Here is a 17464-nt window from a genome sequence, read left to right on the forward strand (position 1 = left end):
CGCTGCTTGAAGGATTGGATGGAATCAGTAGCATTTCATCATCTGCTAATTCTTCAAAAGTATTCTATATATTTAGTGAGCCTATTAGTTTAGTCTGTTAGAGCATGAAGTTAAAAACGCAAAGGACATAATTTCAATCAGTCTCCAAGCCAATACTGGATGCTCCTTTAATGTTGAAAATAGATGTATTTTCTTCTGTATCATGTTTACCTCCATATTTCCTTTGCGCAGAAGCTGATAGAATGATTAGATGAATCAATTGAATATAGGTGATGAATATTTATTTATTGCTAAACCACGTGGAAAAAACGTTACTGGTTCAAAATTCTAACACTAAGTATGGAAATCTCTTTTGTATTGCAATTTTTTTGAAGTCATATTAGTTTCTTCATGTTGATAATATGAAAGTTAATTCATATTAAACAACTGAAATTAAGCTTTCCAAATCTCCCGGTTGAACTATCATTAGCACTGCTTCCTGTGCTGGTCCTCCAGAAGATGTGCAAATTGGCCTTTTAGCTCAGTTGGTTAGAGTGTGGTGCTAATAACGCCAAGGTCACAGGTTCGATCCCTGTACAGGCCAAGTTTAATTCTTTGAAAAAAGATGAATTTTTCTAGTGTCTCATTTTGGACTGTTTATCTCCTTGGATAAAACGCTGCTTGAAGGATTTGATGAATACATTTGATATAATTATAGAATTAATTACTATTCTTAAAGCGCCTGGAATATCTATTAATGGTTCTAAGTTCTAACGCCAAGTAACTAAATCTCTTATTTATTGCAATTTATTGAGATCATTTTTGTTTAGTCTTGTTGATAATATATAAAGATACTATGAATGTAAACAGCTGAATATAAGCTTTCCAACTATCCCGGATTAACAATCAGTAGGACTTCATCATCTGCTTCATCTTCAGTAGTATGCTATATATTTAGTGACTCTATTAGTTTAGTCTGTTAGAGCATGAAGTTAAAAATGCCAAGGACATACTTTCAATCAGTCTCCAAGCCAATACTTGATGCTCCTTTAATGTTGAAAATAGATGTATTTTCTACTGTATCATGTGTATCTCTATATTTCCTTTGAGGAGAAGCTGATAAAATGATTAGATGAATCAATTCAATATAGATGATGAATATTTATTTATTGCTTAACCACATGGAAAAAACGTTAATGGTTCTAAGTTCTAACACTAAGTATGAAAATCTCTTTTGTATTGTAATTTTTTTTAAGTCATATTAGTTTCTTCATGTTGATAATATATAACAATAACTTCATGGTAAACTGCTGAAATTAAGCTTTCCAAATCTCCTGGGTTAACTATCATTTGCCCTTCTTCATTTGCTGGACCTCCAGGTAGTTGTGCAAAATGGCCTGTTAGCTCAGATGGTTAGAGCGTGGTGCTAATAACGCCAAGGTCACAGGTTCGATCCCAGTACAGGCCAAGTTCAATTGTTTGAAAAAAGATAAATTTTTCTAGTGTCTCATTTTGGACTGTTTATCTCCTTGAATCACACGCTGCTTGAAGGATTGGATGGAATCAGTAGCATTTCATCATCTGCTAATTCTTCAAAAGTATTCTATATATTTAGTGAGCCTATTAGTTTAGTCTGTTAGAGCATGAAGTTAAAAACGCAAAGGACATAATTTCAATCAGTCTCCAAGCCAATACTTGATTCTCCTTTAATGTTGAAAATAAATGTATTTTCTTTTGTATCATGTTTACCTCTATATTTCCTTTGCGCAGAAGCTGATAGAATGATTAGATGAATCAATTGAATATAGGTGATGAATATTTATTTATTGCTAAACCACGTGGAAAAAACGTTAGTGGTTCAAAATTCTAACACTAAGAATGGAAATCTCTTTTGTATTGCAATTTTTTTGAAGTCATATTAGTTTCTTCATGTTGATAATATGAAAGTTAATTCATATTAAACAGCTGAAATTAAGCTTTCCAAATCTCCCGGTTGAACTATCATTAGCACTGCTTCCTGTGGTGGTCCTCCAGAAGATGTGCAAATTGGCCTTTTAGCTCAGTTGGTTAGAGCGTGGTGCTAATAACGCCAAGGTCACAGGTTCGATCCCTGTACAGGCCAAGTTTAATTCTTTGAAAAAAGATTAATTTTTCTTGTGTCTCATTTTGGACTGTTTATCTCCTTGGATCAAACGCTGCTTGAAGGACTGGATGAATACATTTGATATAATTATAGAATTAATTACTATTCTTAAAGCGCCTGGAATATCTATTAATGGTTCTAAGTTCTAACGCCAAGTAACTAAATCTCTTATTTATAGCAATTTATTGAGATCATTTTTGTTTAGTCTTGTTGATAATATATAAAGATACTATGAATGTAAACAGCTGAATATAAGCTTTCCAACTATCCCGGATTAACAATTAGTAGGACTTCATCATCTGCTTCATCTTCAATAGTATGCTATATATTTAGTGACTCTATTAGTTTAGTCTGTTAGAGCATGAAGTTAAAAACGACAAGGACATACTTTCAATCAGTCTCCAAGCCAATACTTGATGCTCCTTTAATGTTGAAAATAGATGTATTTTCTACTGTATCATGTTTATCTCTATATTTCCTTTGAGGAGAAGCTGATAAAATGATTAGATGAATCAAATCAATATAGGTGATGAATATTTATTTATTGCTTAACCACATGGAAAAAATGTTAATGGTTCTAAGTTCTAACACTAAGTATGTAAATCTCTTTTGTATTGTAATTTTTTTTTAATTCATATTAGTTTCTTCATGTTGATAATATATAACAATAACTTCATGGTAAACTGCTGAAATTAAGCTTTCCAAATCTCCTGGGTTAACTATCATTTGCCCTTCTTCATATGCTGGACCTCCAGCTAGCTGTGCAAAATGGCCTGTTAGCTCAGATGGTTAGAGCGTGGTGCTAATAACGCCAAGGTCACAGGTTCGATCCCTGTACAGGCCAAGTTTAATTGTTTGAACAAAGATGAATTTTTCTTGTGTCTCATTTTGGACTGTTTATCTCCTTGAATCACACGCTGCTTGAAAGATTGGATGGAATCAGTAGCATTTCATCATCTGCTAATTCTTCAAAAGTATTCTATATATTTAGTGAGCCTATTAGTTTAGTCTGTTAGAGCATGAAGTTAAAAACGCAAAGGACATAATTTCAATCAGTCTCCAAGCCAATACTGGATGCTCCTTTAATGTTGAAAATAGATGTATTTTCTTCTGTATCATGTTTACCTCCATATTTCCTTTGCGCAGAAGCTGATAGAATGATTAGATGAATCAATTGAATATAGGTGATGAATATTTATTTATTGCTAAACCACGTGGAAAAAACGTTACTGGTTCAAAATTCTAACACTAAGTATGGAAATCTCTTTTGTATTGCAATTTTTTTGAAGTCATATTAGTTTCTTCATGTTGATAATATGAAAGTTAATTCATATTAAACAACTGAAATTAAGCTTTCCAAATCTCCCGGTTGAACTATCATTAGCACTGCTTCCTGTGCTGGTCCTCCAGCAGATGTGCAAATGGCCTGTTAGCTCAGTTGGTTAGAGCATGGTGCTAATAACGCCAAGGTCACAGGTTCGATCCCTGTACAGGCCAAGTTTAATTCTTTGAAAAAAGATGAATTTGTCTAGTGTCTCATTTTGGACTGTTTATCTCCTTGGATCAAACGCTGCTTGAAGGATTTGATGAATACATTTGATATAATTATAGAATTAATTACTATTCTTAAAGCGCCTGGAATATCTATTAATGGTTCTAAGTTCTAACGCCAAGTAACTAAATCTCTTATTTATAGCAATTTATTGAGATCATTTTTGTTTAGTCTTGTTGATAATATATAAAGATACTATGAATGTAAACAGCTGAATATAAGCTTTCCAACTATCCCAGATTAACAATCAGTAGGACTTCATCATCTGCTTCATCTTCAGTAGTATGCTATATATTTAGTGACTCTATTAGTTTAGTCTGTTAGAGCATGAAGTTAAAAATGCCAAGGACATACTTTCAATCAGTCTCCAAGCCAATACTTGATGCTCCTTTAATGTTGAAAATAGATGTATTTTCTACTGTATCATGTGTATCTCTATATTTCCTTTGAGGAGAAGCTGATAAAATGATTAGATGAATCAATTCAATATAGGTGATGAATATTTATTTATTGCTTAACCACATGGAAAAAACGTTAATGGTTCTAAGTTCTAACACTAAGTATGAAAATCTCTTTTGTATTGTAATTTTTTTTAAGTCATATTAGTTTCTTCATGTTGATAATATATAACAATAACTTCATGGTAAACTGCTGAAATTAAGCTTTCCAAATCTCCTGGGTTAACTATCATTTGCCCTTCTTCATTTGCTGGACCTCCAGGTAGTTGTGCAAAATGGCCTGTTAGCTCAGATGGTTAGAGCGTGGTGCTAATAACGCCAAGGTCACAGGTTCGATCCCTGTACAGGCCAAGTTCAATTGTTTGAAAAAAGATAAATTTTTCTAGTGTCTCATTTTGGACTGTTTATCTCCTTGAATCACACGCTGCTTGAAGGATTGGATGGAATCAGTAGCATTTCATCATCTGCTAATTCTTCAAAAGTATTCTATATATTTAGTGAGCCTATTAGTTTAGTCTGTTAGAGCATGAAGTTAAAAACGCAAAGGACATAATTTCAATCAGTCTCCAAGCCAATACTTGATTCTCCTTTAATGTTGAAAATAAATGTATTTTCTTTTGTATCATGTTTACCTCTATATTTCCTTTGCGCAGAAGCTGATAGAATGATTAGATGAATCAATTGAATATAGGTGATGAATATTTATTTATTGCTAAACCACGTGGAAAAAACGTTAGTGGTTCAAAATTCTAACACTAAGAATGGAAATCTCTTTTGTATTGCAATTTTTTTGAAGTCATATTAGTTTCTTCATGTTGATAATATGAAAGTTAATTCATATTAAACAGCTGAAATTAAGCTTTCCAAATCTCCCGGTTGAACTATCATTAGCACTGCTTCCTGTGGTGGTCCTCCAGAAGATGTGCAAATTGGCCTTTTAGCTCAGTTGGTTAGAGCGTGGTGCTAATAACGCCAAGGTCACAGGTTCGATCCCTGTACAGGCCAAGTTTAATTCTTTGAAAAAAGATTAATTTTTCTTGTGTCTCATTTTGGACTGTTTATCTCCTTGGATCAAACGCTGCTTGAAGGACTGGATGAATACATTTGATATAATTATAGAATTAATTACTATTCTTAAAGCGCCTGGAATATCTATTAATGGTTCTAAGTTCTAACGCCAAGTAACTAAATCTCTTATTTATAGCAATTTATTGAGATCATTTTTGTTTAGTCTTGTTGATAATATATAAAGATACTATGAATGTAAACAGCTGAATATAAGCTTTCCAACTATCCCGGATTAACAATTAGTAGGACTTCATCATCTGCTTCATCTTCAATAGTATGCTATATATTTAGTGACTCTATTAGTTTAGTCTGTTAGAGCATGAAGTTAAAAACGACAAGGACATACTTTCAATCAGTCTCCAAGCCGATACTTGATGCTCCTTTAATGTTGAAAATAGATGTATTTTCTACTGTATCATGTTTATCTCTATATTTCCTTTGAGGAGAAGCTGATAAAATGATTAGATGAATCAAATCAATATAGGTGATGAATATTTATTTATTGCTTAACCACATGGAAAAAATGTTAATGGTTCTAAGTTCTAACACTAAGTATGTAAATCTCTTTTGTATTGTAATTTTTTTTTAATTCATATTAGTTTCTTCATGTTGATAATATATAACAATAACTTCATGGTAAACTGCTGAAATTAAGCTTTCCAAATCTCCTGGGTTAACTATAATTTGCCCTTCTTCAAATGCTGAACCTCCAGCTAGCTGTGCAAAATGGCCTGTTAGCTCAGATGGTTAGAGCGTGGTGCTAATAACGCCAAGGTCACAGGTTCGATCCCTGTACAGGCCAAGTTTAATTGTTTGAACAAAGATGAATTTTTCTTGTGTCTCATTTTGGACTGTTTATCTCCTTGAATCACACGCTGCTTGAAAGATTGGATGGAATCAGTAGCATTTCATCATCTGCTAATTCTTCAAAAGTATTCTATATATTTAGTGAGCCTATTAGTTTAGTCTGTTAGAGCATGAAGTTAAAAACGCAAAGGACATAATTTCAATCAGTCTCCAAGCCAATACTGGATGCTCCTTTAATGTTGAAAATAGATGTATTTTCTTCTGTATCATGTTTACCTCCATATTTCCTTTGCGCAGAAGCTGATAGAATGATTAGATGAATCAATTGAATATAGGTGATGAATATTTATTTATTGCTAAACCACGTGGAAAAAACGTTAGTGGTTCAAAATTCTAACACTAAGAATGGAAATCTCTTTTGTATTGCAATTTTTTTGAAGTCATATTAGTTTCTTCATGTTGATAATATGAAAGTTAATTCATATTAAACAGCTGAAATTAAGCTTTCCAAATCTCCCGGTTGAACTATCATTAGCACTGCTTCCTGTGGTGGTCCTCCAGAAGATGTGCAAATTGGCCTTTTAGCTCAGTTGGTTAGAGCGTGGTGCTAATAACGCCAAGGTCACAGGTTCGATCCCTGTACAGGCCAAGTTTAATTCTTTGAAAAAAGATTAATTTTTCTTGTGTCTCATTTTGGACTGTTTATCTCCTTGGATCAAACGCTGCTTGAAGGACTGGATGAATACATTTGATATAATTATAGAATTAATTACTATTCTTAAAGCGCCTGGAATATCTATTAATGGTTCTAAGTTCTAACGCCAAGTAACTAAATCTCTTATTTATAGCAATTTATTGAGATCATTTTTGTTTAGTCTTGTTGATAATATATAAAGATACTATGAATGTAAACAGCTGAATATAAGCTTTCCAACTATCCCGGATTAACAATTAGTAGGACTTCATCATCTGCTTCATCTTCAATAGTATGCTATATATTTAGTGACTCTATTAGTTTAGTCTGTTAGAGCATGAAGTTAAAAACGACAAGGACATACTTTCAATCAGTCTCCAAGCCAATACTTGATGCTCCTTTAATGTTGAAAATAGATGTATTTTCTACTGTATCATGTTTATCTCTATATTTCCTTTGAGGAGAAGCTGATAAAATGATTAGATGAATCAAATCAATATAGGTGATGAATATTTATTTATTGCTTAACCACATGGAAAAAATGTTAATGGTTCTAAGTTCTAACACTAAGTATGTAAATCTCTTTTGTATTGTAATTTTTTTTTAATTCATATTAGTTTCTTCATGTTGATAATATATAACAATAACTTCATGGTAAACTGCTGAAATTAAGCTTTCCAAATCTCCTGGGTTAACTATCATTTGCCCTTCTTCATATGCTGAACCTCCAGCTAGCTGTGCAAAATGGCCTGTTAGCTCAGATGGTTAGAGCGTGGTGCTAATAACGCCAAGGTCACAGGTTCGATCCCTGTACAGGCCAAGTTTAATTGTTTGAACAAAGATGAATTTTTCTTGTGTCTCATTTTGGACTGTTTATCTCCTTGAATCACACGCTGCTTGAAAGATTGGATGGAATCAGTAGCATTTCATCATCTGCTAATTCTTCAAAAGTATTCTATATATTTAGTGAGCCTATTAGTTTAGTCTGTTAGAGCATGAAGTTAAAAACGCAAAGGACATAATTTCAATCAGTCTCCAAGCCAATACTGGATGCTCCTTTAATGTTGAAAATAGATGTATTTTCTTCTGTATCATGTTTACCTCCATATTTCCTTTGCGCAGAAGCTGATAGAATGATTAGATGAATCAATTGAATATAGGTGATGAATATTTATTTATTGCTAAACCACGTGGAAAAAACGTTACTGGTTCAAAATTCTAACACTAAGTATGGAAATCTCTTTTGTATTGCAATTTTTTTGAAGTCATATTAGTTTCTTCATGTTGATAATATGAAAGTTAATTCATATTAAACAACTGAAATTAAGCTTTCCAAATCTCCCGGTTGAACTATCATTAGCACTGCTTCCTGTGCTGGTCCTCCAGCAGATGTGCAAATGGCCTGTTAGCTCAGTTGGTTAGAGCATGGTGCTAATAACGCCAAGGTCACAGGTTCGATCCCTGTACAGGCCAAGTTTAATTCTTTGAAAAAAGATGAATTTGTCTAGTGTCTCATTTTGGACTGTTTATCTCCTTGGATCAAACGCTGCTTGAAGGATTTGATGAATACATTTGATATAATTATAGAATTAATTACTATTCTTAAAGTGCCTGGAATATCTATTAATGGTTCTAAGTTCTAACGCCAAGTAACTAAATCTCTTATTTATAGCAATTTATTGAGATCATTTTTGTTTAGTCTTGTTGATAATATATAAAGATACTATGAATGTAAACAGCTGAATATAAGCTTTCCAACTATCCCGGATTAACAATCAGTAGGACTTCATCATCTGCTTCATCTTCAGTAGTATGCTATATATTTAGTGACTCTATTAGTTTAGTCTGTTAGAGCATGAAGTTAAAAATGCCAAGGACATACTTTCAATCAGTCTCCAAGCCAATACTTGATGCTCCTTTAATGTTGAAAATAGATGTATTTTCTACTGTATCATGTGTATCTCTATATTTCCTTTGAGGAGAAGCTGATAAAATGATTAGATGAATCAATTCAATATAGGTGATGAATATTTATTTATTGCTTAACCACATGGAAAAAACGTTAATGGTTCTAAGTTCTAACACTAAGTATGAAAATCTCTAATGTATTGTAATTTTTTTTAAGTCATATTAGTTTCTTCATGTTGATAATATATAACAATAACTTCATGGTAAACTGCTGAAATTAAGCTTTCCAAATCTCCTGGGTTAACTATCATTTGCCCTTCTTCATTTGCTGGACCTCCAGGTAGTTGTGCAAAATGGCCTGTTAGCTCAGATGGTTAGAGCGTGGTGCTAATAACGCCAAGGTCACAGGTTCGATCCCTGTACAGGCCAAGTTCAATTGTTTGAAAAAAGATAAATTTTTCTAGTGTCTCATTTTGGACTGTTTATCTCCTTGAATCACACGCTGCTTGAAGGATTGGATGGAATCAGTAGCATTTCATCATCTGCTAATTCTTCAAAAGTATTCTATATATTTAGTGAGCCTATTAGTTTAGTCTGTTAGAGCATGAAGTTAAAAACGCAAAGGACATAATTTCAATCAGTCTCCAAGCCAATACTTGATTCTCCTTTAATGTTGAAAATAAATGTATTTTCTTTTGTATCATGTTTACCTCTATATTTCCTTTGCGCAGAAGCTGATAGAATGATTAGATGAATCAATTGAATATAGGTGATGAATATTTATTTATTGCTAAACCACGTGGAAAAAACGTTAGTGGTTCAAAATTCTAACACTAAGAATGGAAATCTCTTTTGTATTGCAATTTTTTTGAAGTCATATTAGTTTCTTCATGTTGATAATATGAAAGTTAATTCATATTAAACAGCTGAAATTAAGCTTTCCAAATCTCCCGGTTGAACTATCATTAGCACTGCTTCCTGTGGTGGTCCTCCAGAAGATGTGCAAATTGGCCTTTTAGCTCAGTTGGTTAGAGCGTGGTGCTAATAACGCCAAGGTCACAGGTTCGATCCCTGTACAGGCCAAGTTTAATTCTTTGAAAAAAGATGAATTTGTCTAGTGTCTCATTTTGGACTGTTTATCTCCTTGGATCAAACGCTGCTTGAAGGATTTGATGAATACATTTGATATAATTATAGAATTAATTACTATTCTTAAAGTGCCTGGAATATCTATTAATGGTTCTAAGTTCTAACGCCAAGTAACTAAATCTCTTATTTATAGCAATTTATTGAGATCATTTTTGTTTAGTCTTGTTGATAATATATAAAGATACTATGAATGTAAACAGCTGAATATAAGCTTTCCAACTATCCCGGATTAACAATCAGTAGGACTTCATCATCTGCTTCATCTTCAGTAGTATGCTATATATTTAGTGACTCTATTAGTTTAGTCTGTTAGAGCATGAAGTTAAAAATGCCAAGGACATACTTTCAATCAGTCTCCAAGCCAATACTTGATGCTCCTTTAATGTTGAAAATAGATGTATTTTCTACTGTATCATGTGTATCTCTATATTTCCTTTGAGGAGAAGCTGATAAAATGATTAGATGAATCAATTCAATATAGGTGATGAATATTTATTTATTGCTTAACCACATGGAAAAAACGTTAATGGTTCTAAGTTCTAACACTAAGTATGAAAATCTCTAATGTATTGTAATTTTTTTTAAGTCATATTAGTTTCTTCATGTTGATAATATATAACAATAACTTCATGGTAAACTGCTGAAATTAAGCTTTCCAAATCTCCTGGGTTAACTATCATTTGCCCTTCTTCATTTGCTGGACCTCCAGGTAGTTGTGCAAAATGGCCTGTTAGCTCAGATGGTTAGAGCGTGGTGCTAATAACGCCAAGGTCACAGGTTCGATCCCTGTACAGGCCAAGTTCAATTGTTTGAAAAAAGATAAATTTTTCTAGTGTCTCATTTTGGACTGTTTATCTCCTTGAATCACACGCTGCTTGAAGGATTGGATGGAATCAGTAGCATTTCATCATCTGCTAATTCTTCAAAAGTATTCTATATATTTAGTGAGCCTATTAGTTTAGTCTGTTAGAGCATGAAGTTAAAAACGCAAAGGACATAATTTCAATCAGTCTCCAAGCCAATACTTGATTCTCCTTTAATGTTGAAAATAAATGTATTTTCTTTTGTATCATGTTTACCTCTATATTTCCTTTGCGCAGAAGCTGATAGAATGATTAGATGAATCAATTGAATATAGGTGATGAATATTTATTTATTGCTAAACCACGTGGAAAAAACGTTAGTGGTTCAAAATTCTAACACTAAGAATGGAAATCTCTTTTGTATTGCAATTTTTTTGAAGTCATATTAGTTTCTTCATGTTGATAATATGAAAGTTAATTCATATTAAACAGCTGAAATTAAGCTTTCCAAATCTCCCGGTTGAACTATCATTAGCACTGCTTCCTGTGGTGGTCCTCCAGAAGATGTGCAAATTGGCCTTTTAGCTCAGTTGGTTAGAGCGTGGTGCTAATAACGCCAAGGTCACAGGTTCGATCCCTGTACAGGCCAAGTTTAATTCTTTGAAAAAAGATGAATATTTCTTGTGTCTCATTTTGGACTGTTTATCTCCTTGGATCAAACGCTGCTTGAAGGATTGGATGAATACATTTGATATATTTATAGAATTAATTACTATTCTTAAAGCGCCTGGAATATCTATTAATGGTTCTAAGTTCTAATGCCAAGTAACTAAATCTTTTATTTATTGCAATTTATTGAGATCATTTTTGTTTCGTCTTGTTGATAATATATAAAGATACTATGAATGTCAACAGCTGAATATAAGCTTTCCAACTATCCCGGATTAACAATCAGTAGGACTTCATCATCTGCTTCATCTTCAATAGTATGGTATATATTTAGTGACTCTATTAGTTTAGTCTGTTAGAGCATGAAGTTAAAAACCCCAAGGACATACTTTCAATCAGTCTCCAAGCCAATACTTGATGCACCTTTAATGTTGAAAATAGATGTATTTTCTACTGTATCATGTTTATCTCTATATTTCCTTTGAGGAGAAGCTGATAAAATGATTAGATGAATCAATTCAATATAGGTGATGACTATTTATTTATTGCTTAACCACATGGAAAAAGCGTTAATGGTTCTAAGTTCTAACACTAAGTATGAACATCTCTTTTGTATTGTAATTTTTTTAAGTCATATTAGTTTCTTCATGTTGATAATATATAACAATAACTTCATGGTATACTGCTGAAATGAAGCTATCCAAATCTCCTGGGTTAACTATCATTTGCCCTTCTTCATATGCTGGACCTCAAGGTAGTTATGCAAAATGGCCTGTTAGCTCAAATGGTTAGAGCGTGGTGCTAATAACGCCAAGGTCACAGGTTCGATCCCTGTACAGGCCAAGTTTAATTGTTTGAACAAAGGTGAATTTTTCTTGTGTCTCATTTTGGACTGTTTATCTCCTTGAATCACACGCTGCTTGAAGGATTGGATGGAATCAGTAGCATTTCATCATCTGCTAATTCTTCAAAAGTATTCTATATATTTAGTGAGCCTATTAGTTTAGTCTGTTAGAGCATGAAGTTAAAAACGCAAAGGACATAATTTCAATCAGTCTCCAAGCCAATACTTGATGCTCCTTTAATGTTGAAAATAGATGTATTTTCTTCTGTATCATGTTTACCTCCATATTTCCTTTGCGCAGAAGCTGATAGAATGATTAGATGAATCAATTGAATATAGGTGATGAATATTTATTTATTGCTAAACCACGTGGAAAAAACGTTACTGGTTCAAAATTCTAACACTAAGTATGGAAATCTCTTTTGTATTTCAATTTTTTTGAAGTCATATTAGTTTCTTCATGTTGATAATATGAAAGTTAATTCATATTAAACAGCTGAAATTAAGCTTTCCAAATCTCCCGGTTGAACTATCATTAGCACTGCTTCCTGTGCTGGTCCTCCAGAAGATGTGGAAATTGGCCTGTTAGCTCCGTTAGTTAGAGCGTGGTGCTAAAAACGCCAAGGTCACAGGTTCGATCCCTGTACAGGCCAAGTTTAATTCTTTGAAAAAAGAAGAATTTTTCTTGTGTCTCATTTTGGACTGTTTATCTCCCCGGATCAAACGCTGCTTGAAGGATTGGATGAATACATTTGATATAATTATAGAATTAATTACTATTCTTAAAGCGCCTGGAATATCTATTAATGGTTCTAAGTTCTAACGCCAAGTAACTAAATCTCTTATTTATTGCAATTTATTGAGATCTCTTTTGTTTAGTCTTGTTGATAATATATAAAGATACTATGAATGTAAAAAGCTGAATATAAGCTTTCCAACTATCCCGGATTAACAATCAGTAGGACTTCATCATCTGCTTCATCTTCAATAGTATGCTATATATTTAGTGACTCTATTAGTTTAGTCTGTTAGAGCATGAAGTTAAAAACGCCAAGGACATACTTTCACTCAGTCTCCAAGCCAATACTTGATGCTCCTTTAATGTTGAAAATAGATGTATTTTCTACTGTATCATGTTTATCTCTATATTTCCTTTGAGGAGAAGCTGATAAAATGATTAGATGTATCAATTCAATATAGGTGATGAATATTTATGTATTGCTTAACCACATGGAAAAAACGTTAATGGTTCTAAGTTCTAACACTAAGTATGAAAATCTCTTTTGTATTGTAATTTTTTTAAGACATATTAGTTTCTTCATGTTGATAATATATAACAATAACTTCATGGTAAACTGCTGAAATTAAGCTTTCCAAATTTCCTGGGTTAACTATCATTTGCCCTTCTTCATTTGCTGGACCTCCAGGTAGTTGTGCAAAATGGCCTGTTAGCTCAGATGGTTAGAGCGTGGTGCTAATAACGCCAAGGTCACAGGTTCGATCCCTGTACAGGCCAAGTTTAATTGTTTGAACAAAGATGAATTTTTCTTGTGTCTCATTTTGGACTGTTTATCTCCTTGAATCACACGCTGCTTGAAGGATTGGATGGAATCAGTAGCATTTCATCATCTGCTAATTCTTCAAAAGTATTCTATATATTTAGTGAGCCTATTAGTTTAGTCTGTTAGAGCATGAAGTTAAAAACGCAAAGGACATAATTTCAATCAGTCGCCAAGCCAATACTTGATGCTCCTTTAATGTTGAAAATAGATGTATTTTCTTCTGTATCCTGTTTACCTCTATATTTCCTTTGCGCAGAAGCTGATAGAATGATTAGATGAATCAATTGAATATAGGTGATGAATATTTATTTATTGCTAAACCACGTGGAAAAAACTTTACTGGTTCAAAATTCTAACACTAAGTATGGAATCTCTTTTGTATTGCAATTTTTTTTGAAGTCATATTAGTTTCTTCATGTTGATAATATGAAAGTTAATTCATATTAAACAGCTGAAATTAAGCTTTCCAAATCTCCCGGTTGAACTATCATTAGCACTGCTTCCTGTGCTGGTCCTCCAGAAGATGTGAAATTTGGCCTGTTAGCTCAGTTGGTTAGAGCGTGGTGCTAATAACGCCAAGGTCACAGGTTCGATCACTGTACAGGCCAAGTTTAATTCTTTGAAAAAAGATGAATTTTTCTTGTGTCTCATTTTGGACTGTTTATCTCCTTGGATCAAACGCTGCTTGAAGGATTGGATGAATACATTTGATATAATTATAGAATTAATTACTATTCTTAAAGCGCCTAGAATATCTATTAATGGTTCTAAGTTCTAACACCAAGTAACTAAATCTCTTATTTATTGCAATTTATTGAGATCTTTTTTGTTTAGTCTTGTTGATAATATATAAAGATACTATGAATGTAAACAGCTGAATATAAGCTTTCCAACTATCCCGGATTAACAATCAGTAGGACTTCATCATCTGCTTCATCTTCAATAGTATGCTACATATTTAGTGACTCTATTAGTTTAGTCTGTTAGAGCATGAAGTTAAAAACGCCAAGGACATACTTTCAATCAGTCTCCAAGCCAATACTTGATGCTCCTTTAATGTTGAAAATAGATGTATTTTCTACTGTATCATGTTTATCTCTATATTTCCTTTGAGGAGAAGCTGATAAAATGATTAGATGAATCAATTCAATATAGGTGATGAATATTTATGTATTGCTTAACCACATGGAAAAAACGTTAATGGTTCTAAGTTCTAACACTAAGTATGAAAATCTCTTTTGTATTGTAATTTTTTTAAGTCATATTAGTTTCTTCATGTTGATAATATATAACAATAACTTCATGGTAAACTGCTGAAATTAAGCTTTCCAAATCTCCTGGGTTAACTATCATTTGCCCTTCTTCATTTGCTGGACCTCCAGGTAGTTGTGCAAAATGGCCTGTTAGCTCAGATGGTTAGAGCGTGGTGCTAATAACGCCAAGGTCACAGGTTCGATCCCTGTACAGGCCAAGTTTAATTGTTTGAACAAAGATTAATTTTTCTTGTGTCTCATTTTGGACTGTTTATCTCCTTGAATCACACGCTGCTTGAAGGATTGGATGGAATCAGTAGCATTTCATCATCTGCTAATTCTTCAAAAGTATTCTATATATTTAGTGAGCCTATTAGTTTAGTCTGTTAGAGCATGAAGTTAAAAACGCCAAAGACATACTCTCAATCAGTCTCCAAGCCAATACTTGATGCTCCTTTAGTGTTGAAAATAGATGTATTTTCTACTGTATCATGTTTATCTCTATATTTCCTTTGAGGAGAAGCTGATAGAATGATTAGATGAATCAATTCAATATAGATGATGAATATTTATTTATTGCTTAACCACATGGAAAAAACGTTAATGGTTCTAAGTTCTAACACTAAGTATGAACATCTCTTTTGTATTGTAATTTTTTTAAGTCATATTAGTTTCTTCATGTTGATAATATATAACAATAACTTCATGGTATACTGCTGAAATGAAGCTTTCCAAATCTCCTGGGTTAACTATCATTTGCCCTTCTTCATATGCTGGACCTCAAGGTAGTTATGCAAAATGGCCTGTTAGCTCAAATGGTTAGAGCGTGGTGCTAATAACGCCAAGGTCACAGGTTAGATCCCTGTACAAGCCAAGTTTAATTGTTTGAACAAAGGTGAATTTTTCTTGTGTCTCATTTTGGACTGTTTATCTCCTTGAATCACACGCTGCTTGAAGGATTGGATGGAATCAGTAGCATTTCATCATCTGCTAATTCTTCAAAAGTATTCTATATATTTAGTGAGCCTATTAGTTTAGTCTGTTAGAGCATGAAGTTAAAAACGCAAAGGACATAATTTCAATCAGTCTCCAAGCCAATACTTGAAGCTCCTTTAATGTTGAAAATAGATGTATTTTCTTCTGTATCATGTTTACCTCCATATTTCCTTTGCGCAGAAGCTGATAGAATGATTAGATGAATCAATTGAATATAGGTGATGAATATTTATTTATTGCTAAACCACGTGAAAAAACATTACTGGTTCAAAATTCTAATACTAAGTATGGAAATCTCTTTTGTATTGCAATTTTTTTGAAGTCATATTAGTTTCTTCATGTTGATAATATGAAACTTAATTCATATTAAACAGCTGAAATTAAGCTTTCCAAATCTCCCGGTTGAACTATCATTAGCACTGCTTCCTGTGGTGGTCCTCCAGAAGATGTGCAAATTGGCCTTTTAGCTCAGTTGGTTAGAGCGTGGTGCTAATAACGCCAAGGTCACAGGTTCGATCCCTGTACAGGCCAAGTTTAATTCTTTGAAAAAAGATAAATTTTTCTTGTGTCTCATTTTGGACTGTTTATCTCCTTGGATCAAACGCTGCTTGAAGGACTGGATGAATACATTTGATATAATTATAGAATTAATTACTATTCTTAAAGCGCCTGGAATATCTATTAATGGTTCTAAGTTCTAACGCCAAGTAACTAAATCTCTTATTTATAGCAATTTATTGAGATCATTTTTGTTTAGTCTTGTTGATAATATATAAAGATACTATGAATGTAAACAGCTGAATATAAGCTTTCCAACTATCCCGGATTAACAATTAGTAGGACTTCATCATCTGCTTCATCTTCAATAGTATGCTATATATTTAGTGACTCTATTAGTTTAGTCTGTTAGAGCATGAAGTTAAAAACGACAAGGACATACTTTCAATCAGTCTCCAAGCCAATACTTGATGCTCCTTTAATGTTGAAAATAGATGTATTTTCTACTGTATCATGTTTATCTCTATATTTCCTTTGAGGAGAAGCTGATAAAATGATTAGATGAATCAAATCAATATAGGTGATGAATATTTATTTATTGCTTAACCACATGGAAAAAATGTTAATGGTTCTAAGTTCTAACACTAAGTATGTAAATCTCTTTTGTATTGTAATTTTTTTTTTATTCATATTAGTTTCTTCATGTTGATAATATATAACAATAACTTCATGGTAAACTGCTGAAATTAAGCTTTCCAAATCTCCTGGGTTAACTATCATTTGCCCTTCTTCATATGCTGCTGTGCAAAATGGCCTTTTAGCTCAGATGGTTAGAGCGTGGTGCTAATAACGCCAAGGTCACAGGTTCGATCCCTGTACAGGCCAAGTTTAATTGTTTGAACAAAGATGAATTTTTCTTGTGTCTCATTTTGGACTGTTTATCTCCTTGAATCACACGCTGCTTGAAAGATTGGATGGAATCAGTAGCATTTCATCATCTGCTAATTCTTCAAAAGTATTCTATATATTTAGTGAGCCTATTAGTTTAGTCTGTTAGAGCATGAAGTTAAAAACGCAAAGG

The 17464-nt window shown here is 33.0% G+C and overlaps 18 non-coding genes across 18 annotated transcripts; all 18 read left to right on the forward strand.

Moving 5' to 3' along the window:
- Positions 1 to 2027: 2027 nt before the first annotated feature.
- On the forward strand, positions 2028 to 2101 carry TRNAI-AAU (transfer RNA isoleucine (anticodon AAU)). Its single transcript has one exon. It is a non-coding gene; the product is annotated as a tRNA-Ile (tRNA).
- A 791-nt stretch (positions 2102 to 2892) lies between these two features.
- TRNAI-AAU (transfer RNA isoleucine (anticodon AAU)) lies at positions 2893 to 2966 on the forward strand. Its single transcript has one exon. It is a non-coding gene; the product is annotated as a tRNA-Ile (tRNA).
- Positions 2967 to 3545: 579 nt separating this feature from the next.
- On the forward strand, positions 3546 to 3619 carry TRNAI-AAU (transfer RNA isoleucine (anticodon AAU)). The gene has a single exon. It is a non-coding gene; the product is annotated as a tRNA-Ile (tRNA).
- Positions 3620 to 4409: 790 nt separating this feature from the next.
- TRNAI-AAU (transfer RNA isoleucine (anticodon AAU)) lies at positions 4410 to 4483 on the forward strand. The gene has a single exon. It is a non-coding gene; the product is annotated as a tRNA-Ile (tRNA).
- Positions 4484 to 5063: 580 nt separating this feature from the next.
- On the forward strand, positions 5064 to 5137 carry TRNAI-AAU (transfer RNA isoleucine (anticodon AAU)). The gene has a single exon. It is a non-coding gene; the product is annotated as a tRNA-Ile (tRNA).
- A 791-nt stretch (positions 5138 to 5928) lies between these two features.
- On the forward strand, positions 5929 to 6002 carry TRNAI-AAU (transfer RNA isoleucine (anticodon AAU)). The gene has a single exon. It is a non-coding gene; the product is annotated as a tRNA-Ile (tRNA).
- A 580-nt stretch (positions 6003 to 6582) lies between these two features.
- Positions 6583 to 6656, forward strand: TRNAI-AAU (transfer RNA isoleucine (anticodon AAU)). The gene has a single exon. It is a non-coding gene; the product is annotated as a tRNA-Ile (tRNA).
- Positions 6657 to 7447: 791 nt separating this feature from the next.
- TRNAI-AAU (transfer RNA isoleucine (anticodon AAU)) lies at positions 7448 to 7521 on the forward strand. Its single transcript has one exon. It is a non-coding gene; the product is annotated as a tRNA-Ile (tRNA).
- Positions 7522 to 8100: 579 nt separating this feature from the next.
- TRNAI-AAU (transfer RNA isoleucine (anticodon AAU)) lies at positions 8101 to 8174 on the forward strand. The gene has a single exon. It is a non-coding gene; the product is annotated as a tRNA-Ile (tRNA).
- Positions 8175 to 8964: 790 nt separating this feature from the next.
- TRNAI-AAU (transfer RNA isoleucine (anticodon AAU)) lies at positions 8965 to 9038 on the forward strand. Its single transcript has one exon. It is a non-coding gene; the product is annotated as a tRNA-Ile (tRNA).
- A 580-nt stretch (positions 9039 to 9618) lies between these two features.
- TRNAI-AAU (transfer RNA isoleucine (anticodon AAU)) lies at positions 9619 to 9692 on the forward strand. The gene has a single exon. It is a non-coding gene; the product is annotated as a tRNA-Ile (tRNA).
- Positions 9693 to 10482: 790 nt separating this feature from the next.
- Positions 10483 to 10556, forward strand: TRNAI-AAU (transfer RNA isoleucine (anticodon AAU)). Its single transcript has one exon. It is a non-coding gene; the product is annotated as a tRNA-Ile (tRNA).
- Positions 10557 to 11136: 580 nt separating this feature from the next.
- TRNAI-AAU (transfer RNA isoleucine (anticodon AAU)) lies at positions 11137 to 11210 on the forward strand. The gene has a single exon. It is a non-coding gene; the product is annotated as a tRNA-Ile (tRNA).
- A 789-nt stretch (positions 11211 to 11999) lies between these two features.
- TRNAI-AAU (transfer RNA isoleucine (anticodon AAU)) lies at positions 12000 to 12073 on the forward strand. Its single transcript has one exon. It is a non-coding gene; the product is annotated as a tRNA-Ile (tRNA).
- A 580-nt stretch (positions 12074 to 12653) lies between these two features.
- TRNAF-AAA (transfer RNA phenylalanine (anticodon AAA)) lies at positions 12654 to 12727 on the forward strand. The gene has a single exon. It is a non-coding gene; the product is annotated as a tRNA-Phe (tRNA).
- Positions 12728 to 13516: 789 nt separating this feature from the next.
- On the forward strand, positions 13517 to 13590 carry TRNAI-AAU (transfer RNA isoleucine (anticodon AAU)). The gene has a single exon. It is a non-coding gene; the product is annotated as a tRNA-Ile (tRNA).
- A 1443-nt stretch (positions 13591 to 15033) lies between these two features.
- TRNAI-AAU (transfer RNA isoleucine (anticodon AAU)) lies at positions 15034 to 15107 on the forward strand. Its single transcript has one exon. It is a non-coding gene; the product is annotated as a tRNA-Ile (tRNA).
- A 1235-nt stretch (positions 15108 to 16342) lies between these two features.
- TRNAI-AAU (transfer RNA isoleucine (anticodon AAU)) lies at positions 16343 to 16416 on the forward strand. The gene has a single exon. It is a non-coding gene; the product is annotated as a tRNA-Ile (tRNA).
- The last annotated feature ends 1048 nt before the right edge of the window (positions 16417 to 17464 follow it).

This window comes from Lissotriton helveticus, chromosome 4_1 (assembly GCF_964261635.1).
Source record: "Lissotriton helveticus chromosome 4_1, aLisHel1.1, whole genome shotgun sequence".
NCBI classification, from domain to species: Eukaryota; Metazoa; Chordata; class Amphibia; order Caudata; family Salamandridae; genus Lissotriton; species Lissotriton helveticus.